This window comes from Cygnus olor, chromosome 1 (assembly GCF_009769625.2).
Source record: "Cygnus olor isolate bCygOlo1 chromosome 1, bCygOlo1.pri.v2, whole genome shotgun sequence".
Taxonomy (NCBI): domain Eukaryota; kingdom Metazoa; phylum Chordata; class Aves; order Anseriformes; family Anatidae; genus Cygnus; species Cygnus olor.
Window position 1 is genome coordinate 78048748 of NC_049169.1, and position 25314 is coordinate 78074061.

Here is a 25314-nt window from a genome sequence, read left to right on the forward strand (position 1 = left end):
AGTGTTGAGTAGCTGATGGTTGAATAAGAGGACAAACATGCAGTAATACTCAATATACCATCTACAAGCTTGAAGGGATGCCTGACGAGGGAACTTTCTAAGCCACAGGTTGTATATCCATGCTTAACAGTACTTATTAAAAGTTCTTGCAAGAATCCACTATTTACAATATCCTGTAACTAAGAGTACCACTGTTAAAGTATGAGAAAACCTTTCAAACCTAATAATTCTAAATGCTTCTGTAGACAAAATAAGAAAGGGAAATGAAATATACAGGGAAACCTGATTAACACATCTAACAAAAGAAGAACACAGTTTTGGTATTTGTGTAAATAACAACATTTGAAAAAGCTTCACTCCTATCAAGTCTGTAGGATGAACTCTATCCTTTGTTAAGCATCACATCTGATAAGGGATTACTGTGGTATAGATCTTTGTTGCATATTTAAAATATGCCTGGCATATGGGGAAAACTTTCCACAGACTAAGTGATACTGAAAATAATGACTAAACACTGAGTCAGAAAAAAGTAATAAGAAGATATATGCATCCCTCCATCCCCCACCCTCCCCACTCAGTTACCCTAAGTAAGATGTTGTGCAAAGAAAAGATAAACTGCACTGTTCCATAGACTAGAAGAATTATAGAAAGGTCAGCTATCTAAAAAGAGAAATAATATGCTGAGAAATAACTGGAAGAGTGTATTGCTCTAAGAGGGCAGCTAATATGTTATTTTTACAATAACTCAGAAATGTAGGGGCCTTAACTTCGGAGTCAAGTAAAATACTGAAAACCTCATCAGTTTGGCTTTGTTTCTTTTTCAATGAGATTGTATCAGAGGACAGTCTCTGACCCTCTATTACCTAATACCTCAGCACATGAGCAGTCTCAGTTGGTGAGAATGCCTATGATGTAAAATCACTCTCAGAAAGGATCTCTGAGGAATCAGTTTAGCACATAGGTAATGCTAATTGGTTATGAGTCAGGGCTCGGAATAGAAAAAGGTAACCAAATCCACCCTTAAAGCCGTAAAGTGGTACAACATTCCAAGAATGAAATGGTAGTGCTATTGAAAGCGATGGTATTTTTGTTTATTTCCAAAAAGACATTTTTTGACAGATTTTGGGAGGTATATATAATCATGAAAAGGAAAGCAGAAGAGCCTCAGTATATTAGTATATTAACTTTAGCAACTTAATTTGTTAACATTAACAATACTTGGAGATTAACAATATTAACATTAACTTGGAGATGGAGTTAGACAAACATAAGGAAAGTTTTGAATCTTTGCAAATGCAGACGGGAGTCAAAAAATATTCTCAGGTGAAAAAAATAATTAAAATTAGTAAGAGATTTCCTGGTTTGGTAGGAACACAAGTGGAACGAGGAGCTGGGGAGATACCAGGAAGAGCCTCAGAACCAGGAGCATTTCTGACCTCTGGAGCTCAGGGAGATGAGTAACATGAGCAGGTGACTGAGGGCTGTTGCAGGACTGTAGTGGAACAAACAGGGAATGTGAAAAACTACCTGGAAGTCTGACAGAGCGAGATGAGGACAAGCAGGGACTGCCAGCAGCCACTGAAAAGCAGTGACTAGAGTCGATTTAAAAAGTACTAAGGTAAGAAAACCTTTAACACAGTATGGACAAGCCATGAATTGTCTGAAGGAGATGGAGAAACAGGGAAAGTGGCTCAGGAAAAACTGGAACCCCCTTCCCAGCACCCTGACAACTCTCCTCTCCAGCATCACGAGAGGGAAGCAACCTGGAGTTACAGTCCTGTAGGCAGAAAGGGGCACAAGCCTGTGCAGCTGGGCACGAGGTTCTCAACAAATTACAGAGTTAATGACAGACAGGGTAACGTTCCTGGTGTTCCTCCCCTCCACCCCTAAACACTATTCAGGTTGCAAAGTGAAGAATTGAAATAGAACCGTGGGATTCAAGTTCCCTCTGCAATCTTAATTCAGTTGTCTTGTGCATATGCATCGTGGTAGTCTATAAATACATCACACCAGTCTTTTTGCCATAAAATGTCATCCGCAGGATAAACTCAGCTTGCTTAATGAACAGTCATTTCATATTTTGTTTACTTTCAGCATTTGGTGTAAAAGCCTGCCCTTATTTACTCTATGTTATTCAGACCCTTCTCTGAAGAGGCAGACTTTTCTGTACTCTCCTAACAGAATCACTACGCTGTATTAAATACAGCAGTCTACCAACATGCATCTTTACAAGACAGCCAAATTAAGGTTTCACAAGTTACCTTAATTCTTGCTTCCCACTCCCCCCCACCCCGTTTCTCAGTGGCTTGGCTTTCTGTCTTGCCAGTGTAATCAGCATTTTCTTTTGTGGTTGATACTTGGACATCACTTGCAGTGCACAAAAGTCATAGCTTATCTAGTTACTAGAAATTTTGTTTTAAATTAAAGTCACATTAAGACACAAAACAAAAAGGACAAATAAAACCAAAAATTATAAATTTGGTCTATGTCATCCCAATCTATACATGAATAACATATTAGAACAATTATCATGACTATTCAATGGCATAATACTCTTTGGAGCACACACCTATAACGAAATGTGAAAACAGCACAGTGTTTGACAGTTTAATGGTACAAACAGATGAGACACAAAGAACGGGAGGCAAACAGACGGAGAGGAGACCTACGACAAAAACCCATACGCTCAGAAACCTCCCATAGCAGGGCATCGGCAGAGCCTCGTGTCCTCACTCCCAGCCCAGCACCATGCCTCTGAGACTACAAAGGTCTCCCTCTGAATCACAGGAAGGTCCCTGTGATCTTTGAGGCTTTCAGGGAAAATCAGGAATACAAATCAAAGTCTCTTTTATTTTAATATATTTACGGTACTAAAATTCACTTTCTATTTTAATGTACTGGTATTAAACTTATCATTTTATCATTAAGATTATTGTTTTCCCTACTCATTTGCAACAGCATCCATCATGATAGTATTGGAGAGCTTTCAAAATCTTCATTTCAGTTAAATGAGTTGCATAAATTCCCCTATTTCTACAGAAGGAGAGAGGCACAGAGGATAAGAGGTTCTTAGCAGGGCTTCTGTAAAGCTAAAGACGCACAGATCTGTAGAGTTAAAGACGTGTAGACTTTGCCTGAATCTGATTCATTATCTTCAGTAATACCAAGCAGCAAGTATTAATGTAAAATCTTTTAAAAAAATCTTTACCAGCAAAGAGGAGTATGTAACTTTGGCTGTTTCTATGGATTTTAATTGATTTTTAATCTGCTGATGGTAGACTGTAAATAAATGCTCAAAGCACACACAAGTGCAAGTCAATAGGAAGTTTTATTAGTTTGCTTTCAGAGAATTACAGCAATGATCGAGGGACTCTGAAGCACGCAGAGGCCTACAAGCTGAATGGTTTCTCTTCTCCTCACAGGCTGTTTGAACACCGCCTCCATAAGGGCCCAATTCAGCCAAAATTTACATTTGACTTCCGCACCACGGAAGCCTAGGATGGCTGCAAAGAAAGTGCTAACATTTTTTTTTTCTAGAATAGGGCCCTAATTCATTGGAAAGGCAGCCAGTAAAAGCTCTTGTGTACAGCACACCTCATCTATAAATCATTTCACAGAGTTCCAGAAAAGGTTTGAAACAAATCATCTTTTTCCCCCCCCCTCTCCTGTAGCAAAAGGGAAGGAAAGGGTTGTGCATGTAAAATTTACTTTTATTCCCCACTTCTTTTCATACCTTTAAATAGGCTACTGTTTATATTTTTATACAGAATACTTTGCAAGTGTTCCCAGCATCACATTCACACATTCTTTCGTTCATATTGATTGTCTTGCTGACCTTTAGCTTGTACTATCTGTATGCAATTGAAAACGAGGGACCCTGAAACAGTCTTCTCAGTTGGCACCCAAACCTTCACCCTTTCCATACACCCCTAATTTCATTCTGCCACTTGAAAACAGATCGACAAATGAATCAAATTTAAAAAAGCCAATCCAAAAAAATGCTTTATTTTCAATGAGTCCAGTTTACCGAAATAGGAGAAGAGAAGGACTGAGCACCCTTCTTCATAATCAGGCTGGGCAACACCTCTGCTCCCCAGCAATGCTCCCAGTGACAAACAGCTCGTAGCACCACATCTATGCAACATCAACACGCCCCTGATGCTTGTTGATGCCCCTGATGTCCTCAGAGTAATTCTCTCATGCTTCATTCCTAGTTCTACAGCTTGGCAGTAGATATTTATGTGACTCAGCCAGAAGTGGAAAGTAAAACAACAGTGTGCAGCAGACATGCAGCAGAATAAAGCATCTGTTCCACTGACCACCACAGCTCTAGGGACATTTAGTATGTTGTTTCAGCATCTTGCCCACAATTTAGGTTGACTACCAAAGAAATGTTTGCATATTAAAAAAAAAAGAACAAAAAAAAGAACAAAACCAACCAACCAAAAAGCGCGTGCACCCAGAAACAGCAGTCCATTTTCTTAGCCAACCTGAAAGTTTATGAGCATGGTGGAACCATCATCTTCTGCTCATCTGCCCACATAAGAAAAAAAAAAAAAAAGAAGCTCTTCACTTAAGTTCTTAAGTTTAAAACGCACAATAGAGAGAGTAACAGCACAGGAGAACAAAAGGAAATGGCAAAAACAGTCACAAGGGTTAGATGCGTATTAAACAGATGACCTTTCTTTGATAGGACTGGCATTATATACACAGACATTACTCACTTTGCTGTCCATCCTTAAATACAAACACAGCTCTACTTGATCCATACGCCCTTTGCATTGTCAAATTTGTGGATGAACCATGCAGTAGTGCAGAGATGGCTGAAGTCACCCAGTTTTCCTGGCATCACGCACATCATCAGTGATATTGTAACCATCTCATTATGCATCCCTCATGGTGGTGGAACTTGACACATTTTAACACACATTGCAAAGGCACAGGATTCTTCAAGGCAAAAAGGAAATCATGAAATTGTGGAAAAACACTAAAAGGAAAAACAGAAGCTATTGAGACTAGGTTACCCTTTTTACCTTCTTTATCAAGATAAATACGTTCCCCAATGACATAGAAAGACAGCATCTTGGTTTCATGCCTATATTGAGGAGAAAATATTTAACCTATATAATATTTATGAAGATACAACTAGCTGGAATTCCATTAAGGTATCATGAGGGTCTTAGCTTACTTCTAATGTCAACTACAAGGAGATATGCTAGTAATGTCAAATAGAGCTCATCCTCTTACGCTTAGGTAATTTACCCTGTTCTGCCTCCTCAGAACATCTTTTTATTTGGTCAATGTAAATATATATCTTGCATACAAAATTGAGCACACAGATTGCTCACAAAAGTATTTACTCTGACAATTATCTACATGACACGATCAGGCAGGCAGTGTTATTTCTGACTCGTGAGTGGCTAACGTATTCAAAAGAACACTACTGTATAAAACGACAGCCAAGATATTTTCCAGAGTACTGCTGATCGTGTCCAAATCCTCAACGCTTTCAGGGCTGAGAGATGCTGCAAGCATCACCAGGCAACTGCCCAAACCCTCCCAAATGGTGAGTTGCTTGACCATACATTAGGAATCCAAACTCTTGGGACAAAGTAACTTTCCGGTGATGTTCTGCATTATCTGACTGTCTCAGGTTAATTCCCTGGGTAGATTCATATAGATAAAGATGTGTTTCAGCAAGACAATTATTCTTCTGTTCTGTTTTGGCTACAAAATAAATGGTTAAATCTCCTAGTTACTGGCTCATAAAACAATTTGTTGAAATAAATGAATTCAAATATACTAATAGGATACAGAGGTTCACCATTAATTGTTTAATCCATAGCTGCATAATACTGCAGTGAATTATTTTACCCCTTTTACCCCTGCTAGGAACTGACACAAGTACAATAATTAAAATAAATTTCAACACAACCATTTGGAAAATTGCCAACATTTTCAAGAACTTATAATTTTCTTTCCCCCCACCTCTCTTCCGCAAGATAAAATACAGTTTTGACATCTTGGTAAAAAACAGTTGCAAACTGTTACTTACAATTTAGGAAAAAAATCACTGTTTTAATCATGACCTTTCATCTGTCCTTGATTTGGAGGGAAAGGGTGGGGGAAATTGGCCACTTACAGAAATAATCCTACTGGGCTTTCGTCTCACTGATTGACAGCCTCATGTGGCTAAACACATTCACAATTATAAATAAAAACTACCCCACTCAAAAAGGCAGAATTTATCCTCCATCAAGCAAGATGTGCTTGGAGCAAGTATAGCTTTTAAGTGGAGATTGTGAAAATGACCTTAGAAATACGTGATAAATATCAACTCCTTTGTATTGTCCATCTGCAGACACATTTGACAAAAGGATACTTGTGATTAGTTTTTACATGATGCCCAGAATAGCTGAATGCTGGGCATGTCATTATTACAAGAATGAAAAAAAAAAAAAAAAAAAAAAAAACACAAAACATTAATAATAGCTAATACTAATAGTAGAGTAATAATGTGTACCAATAGGCTCTCTTCAATTTAAGACTATATATTAATATGGGCTATTTGAAGAAAAGTACAGCTACACTATTAGTTGCAGAGTCCTTACACGTTTTCAACATGTGACAGATCACTTCGTGTTTGTTGTTTAAGATGGTGCAAAACCAGCGTCTTGTTGGCATTTGTCTGAGCTCACTAGGAACCTCTTCAGGGAGCTAAATCAGCTGAAAATACCTCACTGTTTCCCAAAGTCAGGTTTCTGCCAGCTTAACTTGCTGACCAGGCTGCTGGTGGGGCAGAAGAGCCCAATGCCAGGCAAGGGGAAACCATGAGAGTGTGTGGCCAGAGCAGAAGGGCAAGGAAGCAGGGCTGCCCCTTTCCTTCAGCAGCAGATGTGGGTAAATGAATCACCAAAAAGCACCCCAGAAGTGGACATCTGAGTGTCCTCCGGCTCTGCTAACAAAACCTTCTGCAGTCTTTCCCTTATGCCTTGATTTCTCCAGAGGCAAAATAGGTATATTGAACCACATTTACCTTCCTAGAGTGCTCCAAGATCAATGAACAACTAGTTAGAGTGCCAATGAAACCTGTCCTGGACCTGGCTGATAGCTCCCTGCTGTAGGTATTTCTGGTGATGCCCTGAACATCATGCCACTCTGCCTAGGTGAATGCATCAAAGAGCACAGCCTCCGAGCTGCAGAGATGACCTGTGAATCAAGGAAAGGAGAAGACCAAAAACTATCTCAGACTCTTTATACCTTTTCCTGACCACTTATCTCCAAAAATTGAAACTCAAAACCAGAACAATTTGACTAAAAATGCTGTGTAATGATCACACAAGCCCTAGCCACGTTGGAGGGGGAAAGGACTGACTCTTTCCCCTTCAGTGGACTCCTCAAACCACTTCTGCTTCTTTACTGGAACCACACCCAAGCCACAGGAGAGGCAGGAACTTCTCATATGCATGTATCATATGCACTGTCACAGGCACCTTCTACATCAAACGGGCTTCATAAATCAATTGCTGCCTTGCTAATAACATTCCTATAAATACTTGCTGTTTAGACAGCTAGTAGAAGGTATGAGTTTTACTGCCTTGAAATATGTTCACAAGTTTCACACGCCTTCTGAAAAAAGGTAGGGGTTTCCCCTCTCCCTCCGGCACACCATTTCCTGAAAGCAGGAGAGAAACTGAGCTGAGTAACTTGGACCAGAACCGGCAGCAGCAGGTCGGGCTGGGCAGAAACGGCGCTTGTCTGTCTAGGTAGCATCCGTGCCAGTGCTCACGCTAAAATTAGAAAGCGGGCGACAGCACCTTGGCTCTTGTCACTTGCTGGAGACAAATCTTTAGCTCTCTCGGCAGCCAAGGGGTGGCATTTTGATTTCCGCCTGCCAGTCCCAAATATCTCGGCGCTACCTTGGTATCAGCTGAGCTCTCTGGCAGCGGGAGCTCCCTCCCCACCTTGCAGCGCCCGCCGGCTCTGTCCCTTCAACGCAGTACCAGGAGGCGGCCTCGCTCCCAAGCAGCAGAAACAGAAAAAAACAAAGCAAGGGTCAGTGCTGCCAGAAGCGGGGGAAACTCTCAGAAGGCAGGACAAGGCTCAGCCGCCAGAGATTAAAACTCCAGCTTGGCAAGGTCAACAAGTAAATTCAGCGTGGAAGCAGACGCTTTAATAATTCACGTAGTTATATCAATATCACTTTTTAATCAAAAGATCTCAACCTCTTTCACATATATTATGAACGCTAAGCATCACAGTATTCCTGTGACAGAGCAATGAATTATTGTGTCCACTTTTATTAAAAGTATTTAAGGTGATCTATTACCCATGTAAGTTACAGATATATACTACTGTCATGATCTTAAACACATTGATCCTCACAAATCTTCTGTGAAGTAGGGAAATGCTATTTTGTCCATTTTGGGTAATTGGAAACTCTGGTGCAGACAGACTACGGCCAGATGTAAGTGATCTAAAAATCCACCTAATCCCTGGGCCTCCACACTTGCTACTGGCCAGGCATTTCTAAAGGCCAGAGATATTCAGTAGGAAAACACTCAGGGATTAGGCAGAATGTAGGTCTGAATTTGGGCTGAAAACTGCACTTAACGCATTCAGGTACCTTTCCTGCTGTAACTCCTTGTAGCCGGAACACACTGCAGGGCTTTCAGCTGGACGCCAGGCCTGCAGCCCACTATTAGAGGTGACAGCCCCACGTGGACTCAGCCATGCAGTCAGGGCTTTTTGTAACCTCTCAAAGCCACCACCTTTCTTTCATCCATAAGTGAAAGAGAAAATATACAAACATCCATAACAGGAATTAAAAGAAATTAAAAATACTTTCGTTGAAGCAAGATGCCCATCTTCTCAGAAGCTGCTTCTTCAAGAGAACTTAAAAGTTGTTTTCCTCCCTTAGCTGCTTGTCTTCCTCGATGTGAACCATTTTGTGATCATTTGGGAGGTTTGCACTGTAGAATACTGCTGAGAGGAAGAAAATACGTTTTTCATTTAATTTTTGAACGTGAAAAATCCCAGAGGTAAAAATAATACCTCTGCTTTTTCTGAGCTACATATGGGTTGAAGCACTCAGTTTGGCTATGTCTGCTTGTACATTATGAAGTTCCCACACTGTTATGGTTATTATTGACAAACCTCTTCAAAGAATTGTGTTTCTGTCAACTGTGAAATGCAGCATGTTTACACAAAACAGAAAATAAGAAGATGCTCTTCACCCTACTGTTTTAAGCTGGGCCAATAAAACAAGCTCACAGTTTATGAAACTATCATTAGATGGTTATATTACTATAAAAACACCGGAAAATAAAACAGTGCTCACAGAAAATTATGCAAACCCTATGTTTATATATACAAACACTCAGATCCCATTTACCCTTGTATTTGACATAAAATGAAAATAAAACAGCATTTTAAGCTCCTGGAAATGACAATATCATGTTATCTAGATAAGTAACACAAAGTTATTATTGAAATTCTGATAGCATTTTCTTTACTGGTAAAGGAAAATTACCTGTAATGCACAGTTTAAATAATTACTTTTAAACAAAAGCTTCTTTTCTACATTGCTTATTTATCTTCTGAGACCAGCTCAGCAGGGCTATGTATTTTATTAAAATTGCCTTCGGACTGCTAATGGCGGGGTGTGTGTTAGCACTGGAGAAGTGATGGCCGTTTGACTCCTGTTCCTAATATTGGGAGTCAGTCCAGACACTTAAGAGCCAGAACTCTGCTGTGTGTTTGAATTTGTTAGCAACACTTTGCTTGCTAATGATACTGGTGACAGCATTTCAGTGTGATGGGTCAGACTTGAACTGGAAGGCTTATAATCGTGCTTACAATAATAGCAACAACAAAACCAACAATCCTGAAATCCCTTTTACCGACATTTCACTTTACATCAAGCCTCCCTACTGGAAATTATTTTGTAAGCTCTTGTCGAATATTTCTCCTTTCTCTTTGTCTTTTGCTCAACCTCAAATAAACAGGCCTGTACCAGCACCTGATGTTCCCTGTGTCATATCAGGAAACAGTACCACAACCGTGAGCCTGTCTGTGGTGAGTTTGTGTGGCAGATAACCAACACAAACCATCCAGATCACTTTCTGGTAGATCTCGTTTCCCTCAGAGGAAGCCACAGACAAAGCACAGTTGGCTCCATGAAGCTGAACTCCTGGAAATTGGCATTCTCTGTCCAGAGGGGATGCAGCAACCAAACACCTGCACCAGCTGCTGCAGCAGAAATCCCTGGGTGTGGGTCCTTCCTGCTCTGTAGGAATAGGAGGGCTAAGCTTCATTTGTCCATTCCTCTCTGCAGCCATGAAACCCTTTACATGGAAAGCATGAATGCCTACATGCTCACGTGTTTACATTAAGCAAGTTAACTTGCATGATTAAATCATTCAGGTTTCTATGTGCTCACTTACTCACTTGGTCCAATTAATCTGCTTAACATCTTTTACTTCAAAGTGATTAAAACTCTAGAAATGAAAAACTTTTTTCACATGAGCAAACACCTCAAATGCTACTCACAATTCAGAACCAAATTTAGCAAACAAGGTAGTCTCTTTCCTTCATTGAACAGATAACTTGCTGGAAGCAAAAAAGAAAAAAAAAAGAAAGAAAAAAAAGAGAGAGACAAAAGCTTCCTGGGGTTTTGCAAATGATCGCAATATTGGCCAAAATGGGAAGAAGGATTTGTCCACTGCATTGATCCTCTATTTTGGTGAAGCTCAATAGCTCCATAGAGCTGACATTTTTTGGAATTTTAACCAACTTTTAAATGATGCTTAAGGAAAACTGTGAAAAATTGTCACTAGCTGATTTTCACAGGTTCTGAGGTGCCTACACACCACGTCATCTTCAAAAGGAGACTTACTCACCACCTCTGAAAAACAGTCCAGATGTACACTGCTTCCAGGTAAGCTGGACTGACATCTCTAAGTAGAAAACATTACTAAACACGTGCAGAAAGCAGGAAAGCCAGATAAAGCTTTTGACTCTTTTTTTTCCCTAAATAAAAATAATTTCCCCTTTCAGAAAAAAAAAAAAGAACAAGAAGTTAACACCCACACAAAAGCCTCAAAGCCAAAGGAAGGCAAACCTTTTCAGAAATCCTGCCCCATCTGCTGAAAGGGCAAGCAGATACTGGCTGCTCTGTTGGCCCAGCTACACCAGAGCTGGTTAGATCCTGCAGGTGAGGGCTGGAAGCAGTGACAGGGCTTCCCGCAGGGAGGCATGAATGAAATACTTGAGCTTTTAACTACTGATTCACTTATTCCCATTATCTGGTTTTCAGAAAGAAAATCACACTCCTATCACAAAGCATACCCATGTCCAGGACACAGATGTTAAAACACACACACACACACACACACACACATATTTGTTTACAGCAGAAAGGCAGAGGAATAACTTATCTTTGTGTACCAACTTAGGAATGCTTTTTTCATCCTTGGATTTCTTTTTTTTTTCTTTTTTTTTTTTTAATTGTTTCTATAAAGCAAGCAAAACTGCTATCAGGAAAATGGCCACACTCTCACCTAACCTAGAGGGTATAAAGAATCCAGCTATGGACATATAAAATCAGCTTACCAGTAAGAAGAAATCAGAAACAATTGTATAAACCACTGTATTACAATTTCAGATCCCAAGCAGGCTGATCCAAGGCATCTCCATGTTTATTACATTCCTCTAAGACTCTAGTGCCACTATTTCATTCCCCACCTCATCTCACTTGCCCTAGCAGCACTGCTTTTAGACAGATGCCACATATGATACGCCACCTAGCCTGATGCTTCTTAGAGCCACATGATTTTCATTCCTCATAGTATTTTAGTATTTAGATGAGGTCACCACCTGCCCTGCCTAATGTGATCCCCAAACCCATCAAGATTACTTTAAAAATCTGGTCTTGGTTGCATGAAAACTATTTTTTAAGAAGAAAAAACAGTAACTTCAGCTTCACAGAATGGAACGTGAAAGAACATTTCATGCATGTTTTCCGGTGCATTCAGCTTCTTTAGTTACAATTTTGCAATTTTCTGTTTGGTCCCATATTCACAGATGTATTGGTGGAGGTTGTACGTGATTTTAACTTGTATCATCTAGGAATAGTTATGACCGTTGGGTGGAAAATTAAGGGACAAGAAAGAACATTCTCCTACAGACAGTGTGATAGTGCTATAAAATCATCCTAATTCCTCCCTAGGCAACACAAGGTTCTTGCAATTGAAATTCACAAAGATGTAACAGTAATCACCAACACACACCAACAAAATATCACAATACAATTTGGACTTGCTTCTTTGACATAAATATGATACTCTCTAGACCTGGTGGGTCACACAGAGGTACCCTCTCACAAACAACTTTCACAAACAAGCCTCAGCCATGGACTTTTACAGAAACTAGCACAAAAAGAAAAAACAAAGCTGTCCATGGCAATAAAAGATTCAGATCTCAAAGCTGAGGATGAAACAGAAAACAAATGGCAAGCAGGAATGGGAGCTTCCTCCCTCTCATACCCACACTCAGAAATACATGCAAATATTGAGAGTTTGCAGGTTGCCAATTTAGCAGTCAGTTTCATTTTGAGATGTTTTTGGAGAGGAAGTAATACAGTAAGAGCAATTCCTCCCAACCCACTTCCCACTGTCGCCACACAGACTCAGATTCTCAGGTTGACCAAAACCATAGCTGCAAAAGAAAATGGCACCACAACGAGAATTTGTCTGAGCACACCTTTGTTATTTACCAAACTAGAAGCAAACTCTGAGGCAAGCATACAACCTCAGAGTAACTCCTTTTCACTGTTTCATGAAGCTACACACTCCAACCTAAATGACTGCCCAAATTGCAGACTACAGATTTAACATGCCTTACCACATCTGCGTGGAGAAACTTTCAGCAACTTTTACACTCACGCTTTCTCAAAATTATAGACGGGGAAAAGTCATAAAAAATTATACTTTATTTAGGAAAAGGTTGAATAATTTGTTTTTAATGACTTTAAGACAATGTATCCAGAAAATACATCACCTCCTCTGCTCCCTTTCAATCTCCAACTGCTTTTTATTCTCATCAATGAGACAAGTTCAGGCACAAGGTTCAAACTTTTTATAGATTAATTTTTCTTAGTCATATTTTTAATCTGACAAAGAAGGGATGTTGAGTTAAACTGCAGGGATAAACACAGGTATGTATGTCTATATGTACATTTGTACATATATGAACATGATGTATGACGGTTGTCTTCTCCAGCCTTTCCATGTCACTCGTTATCACTTCAGCTGCACATTCTTTGTAGTGAGATCTGTGTCTGTATTTACTTGCACTTATCAATTGCACTTAATTGGTCCAAAACCGATTACAGTTTATATTAACATAATGTTTATATGCTAAGGAGCTACAATAAGAAGTCACTCACTACTCCTGTTGTGTGGATGAGCACATCTACGAAAATCAAAAGGGGTACATGTAAAGGCAATTTATACATATTTGAGTTGAATGTGTCCTGATCAAAGGTAGTGGAAACAGAGGCTGAAGAACTATCTGAAGTCTGCCATATTTTAAATACCAGTTCCTTGCAGACAACTAAACTGTTATGGAAAAAAGCACAGAAACCTATCTTTAATACTAAACACATGACCCAGCATTCACAGGGAGACAGGCTGATGCATTACACTGGTTTGCTCTGAGATGATGTAACTTTACAGCAAAAACCAGATGCCATTATACGGTTTTGAAAATTTCAAGAAACCACTTGCAAATTGAAAAAACAAACATCCAAACCCTGAAAATAAATTCTCCTAAACCAAACAACACATCCCTAATCATCTTCATGTACAGCTTGTTAGAGGCGTATTAATGACATACACAATGAAAAACAAATTCTCAGACCAAAAGTTTTGTAACTAAAAATCTATCTTTACAATGCTGTAGCTTAGCTTGTATTGATGAGTTTTCTTACAAGTGTTAGGGACCAAACTATTTCAGGTTAGAAAATGATTTATTGATATATTAATATACATAATGCACACATATAATATAAAACATATTTATATATTTAATGACGTATTTACCAAAGTTCTTTTGACCTTTGACTTTAGGCCGAGCTTGCTCGATGCACCTGTGAGCTCCCAGTCACAGGAGTGAGGTATTTCTCATGGTGTGTATTGCTAGAAACCCCCTCCAAAGAGCAGCACAGTGCCACAGTGCAACGTGCTATGCACACAAGTAACGGAGGCGCTTGTTGCCCACAGAGCTGGTTATCTGTATGTCAGACAAAGCACGACAGGTGGCCCCAGCAGGGAATTCCAAATGGGAGAATACTCGTTTTGGTGTTATTTACATCTTCTGGATGTTTGAATATTAAAAATAAATGTAGTCTCATAAATGCACTGCGGGGGGAGAGAGGGGAGTGCAAATCAAGAGTTCTTGCTAGCGTGTGTTATGAACAGAAGGCAGAGAAGCACAATTACATCAGTCATGCACTCCCTGTTTATTTAAGCTCTATCTTTTAAGACAGCCATAGGGCCAAAACCTCAAACTTCACTTAGGCAGATCTTATCTATCAATAGCTTTGCCTCAGTAAGAACCCAGGAAAGACCGCAGGACAATTTATATAATTGACTGGAGCAGTAGCTACACCTGTTATTAAGATTACTTGACACAAGCGATTAAACAACTACCTGCAGTTGTTCATACTCCGCCAATATTTTGCCATTTTGGCTGATTTATCTATGATGCATGACTGCCTCAGGCTGAACGTTTTGGAAATGGTACAACTTTTTCCAAGAACAAGGTTAAGGAATATGATGCTTAAAATTCTTCGAGCTCTTCCTCTGAAAAAGCTCCAGCACTTCAAGTTTCAGAGGGTTTGAAATCTGGCAGACTGGCTGTGGCTTTTGTCCCTGAGAAAAGCCTTTTGTCCTCAGATCTGCCTCAAGTAAGCCCAGAGAGAATCGTGGTTCACAAAGACCTTTCCTAACCGTGAGTGCTTGGCTTTCCCAAGTTGTTGTGGTGCTTTCAATACAACTTTCTATATGAAAGTGATTATACTGTATTTCACCTCCACCCTATCTAAAAACCATGTAGAACGGGAAATGAGACTAAAGTAATCAAATGAGTCTTCAAATAAGCAAATTCAGTAAAGTTGCAGATATCACACAAGGAACTCACTAAAACATTTCTTAAAAGACTTCAAACAATAGCCCAGTTTTCCACACCACACAGTTGCCAACCTTGAACTAGACAACTCTGTCCAAGTAGCTCAAGTGCCCTGCCACCTATTACAGCATCTCATTACTTATTTCCCAGCCTTTTTCTCATTCCTCCTCAGTCCACCTTCTCAAAGTGAGGAAGCAGTTCTGCCCCCATCACAGGTGAAGAACCAGTGAAACGAAGCGCTTGCCTGCTCTGTAACCACACAGAGAGCCTGCCAAGGAACAGGAAACTCAGCTCAAGTCTTGCAGGTCCTGGGCCAGCCCCGTCTCCCGGAGCTGATCCAACCTGCTGCCAACTCACATCAGCACTTCCAGAAATGCCTCGCCTGGCAAGGAAGAAAATACACCTCTTACCTGCCAAGTCTCCCAGTTCAAATTCTCAGCTCCTCTTCTTTCTATTTTCTTCTGCTGGCAACACTGAAGGCAGGGAGAAAAGAAAAGGAAAAAAATAAATCAAAGGAAGAGCCACAATTATCTCATTCAAAACCTTATTCCTATACACTACAGCGTTTTATCCTGAGCAAAAATCTCAAGGAAGTAAGTGGGATTTCTCCATTCAATTTTCACAGAACCCAGGTCAGGCCCTTAGCAAAGCTCTCCCCAAATCACAAGGTGCCATATGCAAGAGCAAGACCTGCAGCACGTGGAGAAGAGGGGGATCTCTTTAAATGAGAACTAAACTGAGGGAGGCAATGGGTATTAAAGATGGGGAGTAGAGCGCCGATACAGTGTGGAGCTTATTCAGAGAACTGTCGGAATACGTGCCATTTTAATTAATCAGAAGTCACTGCTGAGACGGACACAAGCTCACACAGGAACCTTCAGGGTCTACAGAGGGGGAAAAAGGAGAGGGGCAAGCAGAAAACTGAAGCACAGTCAACTAAAATCAATACAAAGAGTGACAGCAACTTCAGTGGACTTTGGACCATACCCAAAGCAGCAGCAGAAAAAAAAAATGTAGCAGGAACAGGGAGAATAAATCAGAGACCTGATTAATAAAACCAAAAAATATTGTTAGTAGAGCATCTGAAGAATAGCTGGGGTTCAGTTCTGCTCTTTGGGCTCGTAAGCCTCCACCAACATCAATGGAATAGTTTCAGATTTACATCAGTATAACTAAGCGCAAAATCAAATCAAGGAGTACAGAACAACCGGGGAAAAACCAAGCATTATTGAGCGTTCCAACACTGGGAGGCACTCAGATACTATAGTGCTGAAGGCCACGTTAGTAGATTGATTAAATGATCGATCCATCAGTAGGAGATTTATCCAATATGGGGAAGAAACAGAGCGTTCTAAGTCAAGACTACTAATCAGCTATTATTTCTATTTTCCGCACACTATAAACATAACAAAGGAGACACTTAGTAGAACTTGCAGTAGTAATAATTCCCAATCCCACTCTTGATATTAGTTCTAACTGATTTCTTCAATGTTTTAAAGATATTTTGTACAGAGATTTTGAAAAGAATTTTCCATAATTAAATCCCAGGAGTTTCCTGTTCTTGTTTGTATCATCTCTCCTTCTCTGAGTCTTGCAGACCGATACCAACCAGTGCAGGAATTAAGCTCAGAGCCATTTATACTAAAAGTCATGTGCTATTTTTCTTGGACGAACAACCAAGACTTTCTTTACACTTCCGTGCTAGTCTCATCGTAAGTTTTGTATAAGACAGTGTGAAAGTAGCAGATTCTTTTCAACAGTTTCATGCTCTCATGAACAAAGACTAATTTCTTTCAGGCACCCACTTTCACTAACACATTGTCTTTCCTTATGTATAGAGTATATTGCCTCTGTTCTAAAAACATAAACATTAATGAAAACTAAAGCTCTGACTTGAGCTCATCTTTCCTATGTTTTATTTACTTTTTATTTTCTTCTAAAGCCACTGCAATTACCACATTGTATCCGAGTCTTAACCACCAGGATTTCAGCTGACTTGAACATTACCTGTTTTTACAGCAAATAAAAAAAATAGATTCCATCCAGTTTCCTTTCCATTTCCATGTTTACTCCACATCTTTAATGATCACTGCAACAAAGCAAGTCACATTTTGTAACATCTCTGCCACTCACATATGCATGTATTTTTTCACTTTTTAGTAGATGGCCTCCAGGCAAATAGAAGACAAGGCTACTACTAGTAACCTGAGGAAATCTATTTAATCTCAAACTGTAGAGATTTATGTTTATAAAAGTGAAAGAAGAGGTTCTATTCCTGCTCCCACAGGTAGACTTTGATAATCACAAGTTCAGTCCCTATATTCAAACTAGGAATCAGACCATCTAAAGAAAAAAAAAAAGGCAGGTTTAATTTTTTTTTTTTGCTTTTATATGAGTCTATAAAAGATAAAATAATTCCACAAAGTCCTTTTAAGTGCAGTACTGATTTTCTTTCAGAGAAGATGATGTCTTTAGCTAGATTCTTTTCTAATAGGAGCTATCCAGACTTTTCAAAAACTTTAACCAGAGCATGGGGGAACATTTCCTACAATCTGTTATGCTGTGGAGCACCAAGCTGAAAGAATTTGTTTCATATCCTTGCATTTATAACAGTGTTGTGTCGAACATAGCATGACACACAAAACACCAGCTCAGCATTCTCTTAGCTTGTGTATCACTAATGAGTGAAAAGACCTGGGTCCTATTGCAAGGTCTTGTGATCACAAGTGTAATTTTTATTACATATCAATCTATTCTTTAATATAGCTTATAAAAGAAACAACACTTTCACAGCATTTCCCTCTGCGTGTTTTGATTCCCAGCGCTTGGTTGCAGAGGGGATCAGAACAATATGATCCAAAACACTGTGTTCACTTTGAGATCTGAGATCTGCAAATCCCTGTGGAAGAGGGCAGGAACTGCCAAAGGTTCTACCTAGATATTTACCTGAGCATATTTGTACTACTTTACCCAGAGATTAGGCTCTTAATCATATGCTAACAAGTTTACTGCAGATTACAAACTAGTCAATAGGCCACCAGTGGATCTACCTATCACCATTAATTAGGCTCAGTTTCTTGGGTGTAACAGCAACTGTACTGAAGAGTTATCATCCTCTGTATTGAGGAAATGGAGCAGAAAGCTTGTCTCTAAGTCACCATTTCCCTTTCTTCCATCTCCCAAAAATAAACAAATTAAAGATGTTGTGAAAGGTTTACAGTAAGACCCATGCAAAACTTTCACCGCAAAAATGTAAAAGTCCCTCATGCTTCATTACAACCCTGAAAAACAAGAGTCTATCGGTGAACAACTTTTTGCAAAATGAGTAAGAGTGTTAAAAGAAAAACATAAACTGAAGAAAAGCTCTGAGATGGAGAAAGAAGTATGATTTTAAGAAGAAATGAAGTGTTTTCATATGCTGTGGCCAAAAGCCAGGGAAAATTAATATTTTCAGAAACTGAAAACCATCTTGATGGACAAGAAAACTTGCAAACCACTTTAAAGAAGTAATTTACATATTCTATCTGACATCCCAAAACTTATTTTAAAAGTGATCTATCTTTATCTTTGGGTGCAAACAACTTGTCTTGACTGTTGAAAAAAAGTTGTAAATCGTGAGGATTTCACAGAGTTCAGGAAATCTTTCAGGATTAGGCTAGAATTTATTACACATTAGAAAAGAAACAATATGAAGTGCAAACCACCTATATCAACCACCCACAGAGACAGCATCAAGCTTCCTGGCTGTATTTCCGTGGTCAGCAACACTGCTCTGAAAGTAGTCCCGTCACAGTTCCCCTCCCAAACAGTTCTGGGATTCTCCTTTGTGTGTTTCTCAGGTCCTGGGTTGTGAGCTCTCAAAGGCTAGAGTTATCTTCATGCAACTTGCCCATGAAGTGCCTCCTGCACTGGGTCTCCAATTCCCACATGCAGTTTTTGGGGACTGTTATGACATCTGAGATGCTACAGTATAACACATTAATATCCCTCAAGCTTTTATCTTTTTCTTCAGCACTGACAATATGCATAGAAGGAAAGAAAGTAGAAAGCTTGACACTTGAACCTACAAGGGACTGGAAGAGCAGCTCAAGAGGTATAAAGTGCTCTGCCCACCTCAGTGAGGTGTTAACACGGGTAACTCAAGAATAACAATAACAGGAGTGGAGTATAAATTATTTCATAGGTTATGTACAAAAAGAGATGAGCAATTTGTACAAAGCACTAGGGCTTTTCATTCTGGTGTTGTAGGCATGTGGCATTTGGAAGATAACCAGTTCATGCTAACAAGGAGCAAGCCTCATAGAGCCTAACAGCACGAGAATCGCTTGAATAAGAGAGGGATGAATTCAAGTGACTCAGAGTTCAGAAATAACACCCCACTTAACTTGCATGAGTAGAGATGATTTTTTAGGCAACCTCAGAAGGGTATTTACACCCTTTTCTCCCCTCCTCTGCTCTCGCTGCAATACTTGAACAGAACATTTCTTAAATCAGATATGGCAGAACCACTAATAATCCATTTGCACTCTGGGTGAGCTTGGCTAATGAATTCAAATGAGAGCGGAAGCAAGCCACAGACTGCCAGATTTTTAATATCCTCATATTTTCTAGTGATGGTATAATTGTAATTAATGTTTACTTTGTTGTGTATTTTATTGTTGAGTCTTTAAAGTCCTCTGGGATCCCTTTGGGATATACAGCACTATATAAATGTAAGTTGTTATTATCAAATAACAATCACCGGCCATTTAAATTATACAATAGCTACCTGATTATACTTAACCAAGTTAAAGCTCCAATAAAGAATGATTATATATAATCTAAATTAAAGATATTTTTCCCCAGTTCAAAGAACCCAAAGTTCTTTGCATTGAGTATGCAAGCACCCTGCAACACCTGGAGCTTGAACCTGCAATACTGAAATCAGTAGGACCTTTGCTGTTGCTTTCAATGGAAAGGTGCTAAAACACTTGACAAAGAGCTAAGTACCGTGACAATTCTACCCTTCTGAAGCAGCAAGATTTTTTCACAAAAAAAAAAAAAAAATCATTTGGAAGAGTAGTCATCTTTACCTCTAGCGTCGATCCTGGAGCATCTATAACAGGCATTTTAGCTCTATCACAATGTATGCACTATATGGGTAAGAGATTAGGTCCACATTACGCAGAGATCTGAGCTCATACTAAACCAGTTAACATGGTGTTGGTGCCACCAATTGGGCACACCATGGACCCTGAACAAGGAAACTGACCCTTCTTTTCTGTGGTCAGAAGTAGTCCTGATCTTGTCCTCTTCTATGATACATCCACAGGGACACAGCCTTCGAAATATTTACCTCAACTCCTGAGCATAAGAGAATTTGTCCAACCGTAAGAAATATTTTAGGGTGCGTCAGACTCTGGAAGCACTGCTCTCAGGCATACTTCAGAACCCTAAAACCACACAACTAGGAATAGGGTACAGTGACATTTTAAACAGGAACTCTCGTAGATTATTTACTTGGCATTGGACTGTTAGAAATTACATCCTCAAGCTCTGAATCCACAGGGGAAAGATCTAGTTCAGCTGAAAGTCTAACATACAAAAAAACAACTCCAGGACTTAAGGTTAAGGAAAACCTTGCTTTTGCTCTCTCCTAATAAATAATGTGAGACTGCGGGGGTGGGGTAGGGGTGGAAACATGTCTTTTCTGGCTGACCTTTGCCAAGTCATTTCCCTTGCTTCGGGTTTCTCATCTGTAGAACAGGGGTAATGGCATTAACCTCGTTACTGATGAATAGCATTGTAGATGGGTCTACATTATATTACAATGATAATAGATCATTTGGTGGACCTTTTAGTATCAATAAAAAAAATTAATTCCAGAATCAATGACCTGTTAGCAAGTGAGGACTAACCCAACTTAAATTCACTGCACAGGTTAAGAACACCGCCAAGCCTATGATCCCTCTGGTAAAGATGGACAGGCTGCCCTAGGGGATGGTAAAGGTCTAACGGGCTGAAATGTTTTTAGTGAAAAGCATCTCTGCACTGACTACCAAGAAAGGCTCAGATGGCAGTTTTCAAGATCTAGTGACCTCAGAAAGGTGTCTACTGTTAGCTGGGATGAACCCAGAGCCACAACCTTGATTTTAATCAGTTCTGAATTCTTCTGAATCTTTCTTCGAAAAAATTTAGGGTTTCTTCTGAATCTCTCTCCTTTTCTTGACTCCTCACAAATATATATATTTAAATTGGGAACTTACAGTGGTTTGAATTTTAAGTGAAAATTATACTAAAACAATAACTTCATCAATTTTCCCCCACCAGAAGTATCAGGGGAAAATATTTTATTTCAAAATTGATATGTCAAAACAGAAACGTTCGATTTTACTTGAGAATAGTTCATTTTCATTTTGAATGAAAATATGTGAAATGAAGAAAGACTGCGTATCTGTGAGAATTGGACTTTAATGGGGCTAAGATCACACTAGCTGAATATCCCTCTCTCTAGCAATACAAACAATAACAACGATGATGCGCCATAGACCTCTCACATATATTTAATGACTTCAGTGGAGCTCAGCCAGCTCCCACCAGCTGAGAATCTGGGACAGAAGCCTCAGCTGAAATCAGGACTCCCTTGCAGGAACCTCTCTATACATGCAAAGCAGGAAACAGTCCTTACAATAGAGTTTGTAATTTAAAAGGACAGCATAACAAATAGGTGAGAAGTGGAGACTATCATTAAAGTGAGAGTGAGCCACGAAGTGACAAAGAAATACTGCAACACAAAGCAGATATTTCTTGAGTTCTGTGCCCTTAATGAAAGCCTCATTTTCTTAAGACCATTTCTTGCAGTCAGGATGGAAGAAAAAAAAATAAACAATAGTTTATGTACAGTAGCAACGGTGTAATATCAACACCTCACATATATTCACTAACTTTGATTTGAAATGTCAGCCAGTGACTTCTCCTGCTTCCTGGAGCATACTGTTGGTGCAGTTGTTGAACTGCAGAAGGTGGATGACCGTACCCGTGCGTACGCAGAGCTTTCCCCTGGAGTACAAGCCCTCCATCAGCAACGAGATTCCCTGAGCTGCCAGAGAGCACTGCCTTTTGTTTGACACATATCTCTTTGCAATGTGTCAGGGGAAGAGCACCACGTGCTATCCATCAGTCAAGCCACAATACACCCTGACACACTAGTTAGTAGGAAGGAGTTAGAAGGCGAAGTCAGGGGTGATACCTTGAAGTGGGAAAAGGATCTGGGAGGTGTGGGGAGGAAAGGAGAGGAGGGCGGGGGTGGTACGAGATCCGTATTGTTGTTTCACTGGAAGGACACAGCGTGTCATAACGAATTACCGTTAATTTGCACCAGCAGTACAGTTAGATTGAGACCGGCAAGCGACGATGACAAACAGCATTTGCAAGACCACATAATGAGGGGGCAAGGCTGCTTCACTGGAGCCGCTTCACTCAATTAGTGGACAAGGCTTTTAATGCTGCTATGCACAACCAAAGCAATTTTGATTACTTAGAGCTAAGTCTCCATTTAGAATGAGTCAGAAGCTGAAACAGTTTTTTTTTTCTTTTAATATAATTTATCTACAAAGTATTTGAATGGTAATAAGCTATCTGAAAGCTAGACACGTTAGCCTCTGTGCCTAAGCAATGTTGAAATATACTTTAAAAAGTTAGTTCAAATAGTACCTATTATATCAAAATTATAGCAAGCAAGCAATACTATACCAAAAGTGGGGACCAAATTTTGCTCTTCTTTCCTATGATTTAACTTTGAAATTTTGGAAGGTGATTTTGGTAGAACTGCAAGAATTTCATGACAGTATACTATCACATAGGTGCTGAGACTTAGAGCAGCATGCTTTGCTTATGTCATTCTAGGTTTTCAATTAGTGATTTGTTTGATTCTGTTAGCCATAGACCAAGACTGCATCATAGAATCACAGAATCATAGAATATCCCGAATTGGAAGGGACCCACAAGGATCATCGAGTCCAACTCCTGGCACCACACAGGTCTACCCAAAAATTCAGACCATGTGACTAAGTGCACAGTCCAAACGCTTCTTAAACTCCAACAGGCTTGGTACAATGACTACGTCCCTGAGGAGCCTGTTCCAGTGCACAACAACCCTCTTGGTGAAGAACCCAACCCTCTTGGTGAAGAACCTCTTCCTGATGTCCAGCCTGAACCTCCCCTGTTGCAGCTTGACACCACTCCCGTGGGTCCTATCACTGGTAATTAAGAAGAACAGATTGGCGCCTGCTCCTCCACTCCCCCTCCTTGCTAGTGCATAAAATTTTCTTCCTTTATTTTTTTTAATGCAGATTTTGGACAGAAGTTTAGGAAATGTGATTTGATCCTGAGAAACTCACAAATACCCACCAAAGTCTGTTGTGTTTATTAAATGATATTGGGTTGTTTCTGCTAGCTTAGGTTCAAGCATTAGCTTCACTACTAAAAGTAGAGTTGCACAAGTAGCTGTTGCTTAGGGATACCTTTCCTGGGCAAGAGAAGGTAATGCCAGCAGGTTGAAGGCAGATCCCGTCTACAAGGTCTTACTGTTAAACTTTCCTTGCCCTTGCATCTTAGGGATGGATGTATTCACCACAACAGGGAGGAGCTGAATTTAAACGAAATGTGATTTGGAGCAAGGACTGTGCATGCACCATACTCTAAGCATCTGCCCTCAGCAGTGGTATATTAGGTTCTTCTTATCAGTCTTTCCAGTTGAAGCTCCACATTAGCACTTGAGTATTCCCTGGCACAGGGAATGGATCCCAGTTACCAATTTTCATAGGGATCAGCTTGCTCAAACCTACAGAATTATTCTTTTTCTCCCTCAATGAATGTGTATGCATGAGTATATGTATGCATAGATTAAGAATGGAATGTGAGAAGAGGATGCATTATATTCAAGACCTTTCTTTGATTTGGGAAGAAAAAAGATAAGAATATCCGACCTCCTACATCCCTGTTAGCAGTCCTTACCACTGGGCTGTATAGTCACTGAGTCTTCTTGGAAATCCCAAGAAATCAAAATGCTTTGTTTCATGTGTACTAAAATGAATCATTTTGATGTTCAGAAAATTTCACCTTTATTTTGGCTGAAATTACTTGTCAGATTTGACCCAAATTTCTGAAGAATTTCAGCTGCTTTAATTTGTTCCTGTGGAGAAAAAAAACAAAAACAAAAACAAAAAAACCCTACCCAAATAAACCACATTTCAGTACTTCATTGGGATTTCTTAGAGGTGGGTGGAGGAGATTTGGGAGGTGGAGGGAGGCACCTAAGAGAAAGAGATTCCTTGTCAAAGAATCAAGAAAGAGATTGTTTATCATCCACTCTTCTCCCTGCAGCTGACTTCACACAAAGCTGGATTTTTCCGTTGGCTTCTGATGCAGCAGGTACTGCCCAGTTACTGTGGCAGGATACTCAAACCAACAGCCCAAAGATCTGATGCACTAAGGACACAGAGTGGATGTAGGCATTGCCTAAAGCACAGAACAGGAACATTTTAAACTGCTTCATTTCTCAGCTCTAGTATGTATAATTTATTTAAGATTTGACTCGGCAGGGTAGCTGCATGCAATCAGCATATTGTTTTTGTGAAGGTTCCCCCCTATTGCCCCTTAGACAGATTTTAACTGTCAGTATATTGGCCTTTTGAATTTTTGTTTTCATAATACCATAAGCTATTTGAACATACATTATTATATACTAATCACTGCTTGTCCAATTTTTCTGAGTCTTACAGGCGACAGCAGAGAACAAGAAATGCAATTTAGTTAGAACTTCAAAGCAATGTTTCGTTATCATCCAAACTGGGGCTCTTTTATGCCTCTCTCACTATTTGGCTTTAAAAGTGAAAGGAAACCAGTTGTTTAAATTTGTTCTTTCAAATTTCCACCCACATCTCCCCTTTCTTAAAAGGAGGGGCTTTATGATAATAGATTGGCTGATCTTGAGATCAGTCACTGATAGATATAGATTTACTGTCCTCAATCATAGTATTGCTGACATCCACATGAATTAAAGATTGCCTAAATCCTACATCTGAACATTTCCAAACTTTAAGATAGAGATCTACATTTGAATTTCATATCCATCTCACATCTCTA

The 25314-nt window shown here is 39.6% G+C and overlaps 1 protein-coding gene across 3 annotated transcripts in view; it reads right to left on the minus strand.

Moving 5' to 3' along the window:
• The window catches only part of SOX5 (SRY-box transcription factor 5), a 645390-nt gene that overhangs the window by 437067 nt on the left and 183009 nt on the right, over positions 1-25314 (minus strand). For all 3 annotated transcript variants that reach the window (XM_040565762.1, XM_040565757.1, XM_040565750.1), the window contains one exon: positions 15600-15662. The gene's annotated coding sequence lies outside the window, so the exon portion shown is untranslated. The remainder of the gene's footprint in view (positions 1-15599; positions 15663-25314) is intronic.